The sequence below is a fragment of the Mesoplodon bidens genome (genome assembly GCF_964165515.1).
Source record: "Mesoplodon bidens genome assembly, chromosome: 4".
NCBI lineage: Eukaryota > Metazoa > Chordata > Mammalia > Artiodactyla > Ziphiidae > Mesoplodon > Mesoplodon bidens.
In genome coordinates this window covers 69087373-69092025 of record NC_138160.1, presented here as the reverse complement: position 1 = coordinate 69092025, position 4653 = coordinate 69087373, and the positions used below count along the sequence as shown (strand labels likewise).

Genomic DNA, 4653 nt, shown 5'->3' with positions numbered 1-4653 from the left:
AAAGAGTATCAAATGTCCACATTTAGGGGGAGGAAAATTTTGCATGGTTTCCCATAACATATCTCAATCTGGAAAGGTATAAATATACATGATAAATTGGATCATGAATTTCATGGTTACAAAATATAACAAGTAACAAGCAAGTCCCAAGTGGACTAACAAATTAACCATAAAAAATAATGGAATAATTGTCATACTGGTGATAATATTCTAACTTGATGCAATTAAATGAACTACACAAAAAATATTGGCAGCTACAAATAAAAACTTTAATTTTTTGCAAAATGAAAAATAAGAAAATTAAAAGAAACAACTGTCATCAAATATTTTAACCTCAAATATGAGAAGGTTAACATCTATAGTGACATAGGTGTATTTGCATAGGTATGACCTGACAAAATATACCATAAACATATAATGTAATTAAATATGCAGTAATAATCAAGGAAATTAAAACAAAGCAGGCTTAGAGTATAGCTCTTCTTTAAAATAATATATTAAAAATTATGTAGTATACAGTGTTTATGAGATTGTGATGAAGCCAGCACATTTAAACACAGGAGGTAATGTAAATATTTGTAGCTATTTTTGAGAATAGTCTGGCAGTATGTATGAAGGAAAATCATATTTCTATTTTTTGATATTGAAATTGATTTGAAATAATTTACCTAAAGAACAAAAGGAACTAAAGTTTTTATAAATACACATCTATAATAATTAAACAATCTTTAATGATAAATATCTAAAAACCTAACCAAAAAAATGAAACAGTGGGGGAGGGCCGTTGGCCGGGGCCTGCGGTATGCTGCTTCAGTGAGGGGCTCAACCGCAGTCAACCGGCTTGTTGCTTTCCTGGTTGCCACTCCCCCGGGCCGGCCCGACAAAACACGCCAGTAGCACAACATCGATTCTTCTTGGGCTCGTGGGCGCTGCTCTGTAAAGCATCACCCTTTATACCAGAAAGCTGGTGGGCACTATGGGGAAAAACAAAACAAGAAGTGGAGGAGGTGCTAGAAGAAGAGTATGTGGCGGAAAATGTTCTCGACCGTCGGGTGGTAAAAGGCAAAGTGGAGTACCTTCTAAAGTGGAGGGGCTTCTCAGATGAAGACAACACATGGGAGCCAGAAGAAAACCTGGATTGCCCCGACCTCATTGCTGAATTCCTGCAGTCAGAAAACAACACACGAGGCATAAATCAGAGGGAGGCAAGCACAAAGCTGGTCCTGATTTAGAAGATAAGGGGGAGGAGAGCAAACCAAAGAATAAAGAAGAGTCAGAAAAGCCACTAGGCTTTGCCCAGGGTTTGGAACCGGAGCGGATTATTGGAGCTACAGACTCCAGTGGAGAACTTGTGTTCCTGATGAAATGGAAAAACTCTGATGAGGCTGACCTGGTCTCTGCCAAGGGAGCCAATGTCAAGTGCCCACAGGTTGTCATAACCTTCTATGAGGAAAGGCTGACGTGGCATTCCTACCCCTCAGAGGATGATGACAAAAAAGATGACAAGGATTAACTCCCCTGAGTACCAATCTCTGTCACATCTGACTGTGGGTTTCAAGTGGGGAAAGAAGGAGTTCTACTTGTCTTGACACCATAAAGGTGGCTTGAAAAGATGTCCATTGAAGAGCCAGTATAGTTTCTGTGCCCTACAGCAGCCCAAGTGCTTTAAAGCTGTTCCTTGCTGTATAGTTTGCACACCCATCCTAGTGGAGGGGAAGGAGGGTCAGTGTTTCAAGGCAACCCATTCTGAACTTTGCTGAGAAAAGCAAAGGGCCTACTATGAAAGACAAAACTTGCAGAATGGGATGTGGGAGAGCAAAAAATACTGTAGATCTTCAAAGAGCATCTCCACAACCCATAGCCTTCTTCCCAATAGTGTTAACTCTGCATTTTTACAGCATAGCATGTATGTAGTGTTTGGCTATTACTGGTGTATTATTTGGGGTGGGAGGGATGGGGTGGGAAAGAAGGGAGATGGGTTAGGATCAATTTTGTTAAAATTTGGGGCCTGATGGCAGAAATGGTGAAACAAAGGAAAGAACAACTAGTGATGACTTGGTTCTGTGTCCAGAATATTTTATCCTTTCAAAGAATGTCATTGGCAACCTAAATGAGAACTGTGAGAGACTGTTTAAAAGCTGTGAATGCCTGAAACTTAGAAGCCAAAGTGTTCCCTGCCTGAGCTTAATGCTGTTCCTAAAAAAGGACCAAGCCAGTTAAGAAGTTACCAAAGCTGCCATTTGGGGGATGGAAACTGGTTGAGGAGGAACAGTCTTATTGGAGTGTATACACAGGCATATCATCCTGTCTCAGAGGTGCTAATTATTGAAATTGACAAGAAGACCCTTTATTTTCCAATTATGAAGTTATAAATATCAGCTTCTCCATCCAAGCCACTGGCTGAAGTATTTGAGGAAGGGCAGAGGGTGGTATAGGAGATGAGAGAGTAGGGAAAGACAAGGGCTGGTGCTCTTCAGGTGGGAAACTCTTGGAGCCTCTGTTTTTTGAACTTTGAAACCATTGGTGGCAGGGTTCAGTCACTGACAGCACAAGTTCACTGAATCACTTTAAGAGTTGAATGATTTCAGAAGACCTGGTCTCAGGAGAAGATTAAATTTTCATACTGGGGCAGTGGTTCACTTTAAAACAAAACAATTTTTTTTTTTAATCCTAAGAATTAACTAAAACCCAAAACGCTGTCTTGAATCATGAGATCCATCATTTCTTGACATCGTCTAGACCTTCATCTAGAACCCCACTGTAAAATCTTTTTAGGCATGTGTTAGATTTCTGTGAAAACTTTTGTTTAAATGTTAAACTTCATACCAACACTGTCAGTTTTTGTCTTAATAAAACTGTAGATTTATTTTTAAAAAATGAAACAATGACTATAGTAATGTTATGGCTATTTAAATTTTGAAATGCCAATCTAATAAAAATATGTAAGCCTTTCAAATAATAACCATTAAGACTGTGTATCAGTGGAAAATAACTAATATTACAGAAATTTACTATTTATAAAATGATTTCATTTACTGCATAGGACCCTCAAGCAACCATATAGTCAAGGATAATATAGTATAGTATAATAGTCAAGGGTAATATAGTATAGTAGATAAGAGCTTGACCCTCAAAATAGGAAGTATCCAAAGTCCAACTTACAAATTTTGTAAACTTGGTCACATTATTCATCCTCTCTGGGATTACTGGCTTTTTAATCTGTAATGAGTATAATAATTAGACCTACCCTGTGGATTTCCTTAAAAGATTTAGATAAAGCATTAATGATATTATAAGAAACTTTTATTATTCCATTGTTCCGATAATAAAACTGGCCTTTGGAAAAACATGTATTATCTAATATAATTTATTAAGTAAGTGTTTGCATCAGAATTTGAATACAGGCATCCAGATAACACAACTGTCACAAGTATGATATGTTATTTTCATCTGTCCATAGTTATATATTTTGCTACCTCAGCAAAAGAATGTAATCTCCTGAAAAAAATTGAGTAAACTACATGTTTTATTTCTTCCATCTCCTCCAGCCCTCAGCAGTGCATATTAATGGTGTTCCTTAAGTGAGGAATTCCCTTCACACCAGTTCTAACAAGGTGATTGAGACAGTTTGAAGTGCCCCAGTGTGAACTTCTTCAACTTACTTCATTTCTGCCTAAAAATCTTTTTGTTCATTCACCTTCCTTCATTATTTCTTGTAAGAATAAATCTGTCACCATTTTATTGGTAATTTATTTCTATGATTCAAAACTGAGAACATTATCATTCCTCCAGTCATCTGATAGGCTGTTCCAATTATATGCCTTGTGATATAATTAGGATGGGGGATATAAAATTTCAACTACATAAAATATAGATGCATGCAGAAAAAAAAACTGCAATGTAATAAATAGAAACCAAGTGATTGCTATTTTAGGGTTATGGAATAATATACCAACTTTTTTTTTTTTTTTTAATTTATTTTTTTTTTTGCGTTACGCGGGCCTCTCACTGTTGTGGCCTCTCCCGTTGTGGAGCACAGGCTCCGGATGCGCAGGCTCAGCGGCCATGGCTCACGGGCCCAGCCGCTCCACGGCATGTGGGATCTTCCCGGACCAGGGCACGAACCCGTGTCCCCTGCATCGGCAGGCGGACTCCCAACCACTGCGCCACCAGGGAGGCCCTATACCAACTTTTAATATCATTTTTCTTTTTAATGTTATACTACTTCAAAAGAAAAAAAATTAAAGAAACACGGGAGAAGAAAAAAAGGCTGGTAAGGGATTCATAATAAGTCATTCCTCCTAAATGCCTATGTACAACGTTGTACTACAAAACATTTTTTAGCCCAATGAAAATCATAGAGTTTGATATACAATTTATTTTAATTTTATGCTGGTATGTGCCCTGTAAGTTTTGTCCACCATTTTTTTCCACATAATTTTCAAAATTAGTGGACATTTTTATACATAAAAGTTTGTAGAATGTTTTAAATGTATAGTTTCTTTTTATCACTATTGAAAAATTGCTACAGCACAATATAAAAGTAATTGTTGCAGGATAATTTCAAATGATTAACTTTTCTCTATTAGTCCAAAAATGAATTTTGTAATAATCATCACATTTCCTTACTTATTTTAAGGTAGTTCTAATGGT

General features: G+C 37.0%; 1 pseudogene across 1 annotated transcript; it reads left to right on the top strand.

Moving 5' to 3' along the window:
- The first annotated feature begins 762 nt into the window (after positions 1–762).
- On the top strand, positions 763–1513 carry LOC308616328 (chromobox protein homolog 1-like; annotated as a pseudogene). The gene is made up of 2 exons: positions 763–893; positions 943–1513. The product of its transcript is annotated as a chromobox protein homolog 1-like (transcript).
- The last annotated feature ends 3140 nt before the right edge of the window (positions 1514–4653 follow it).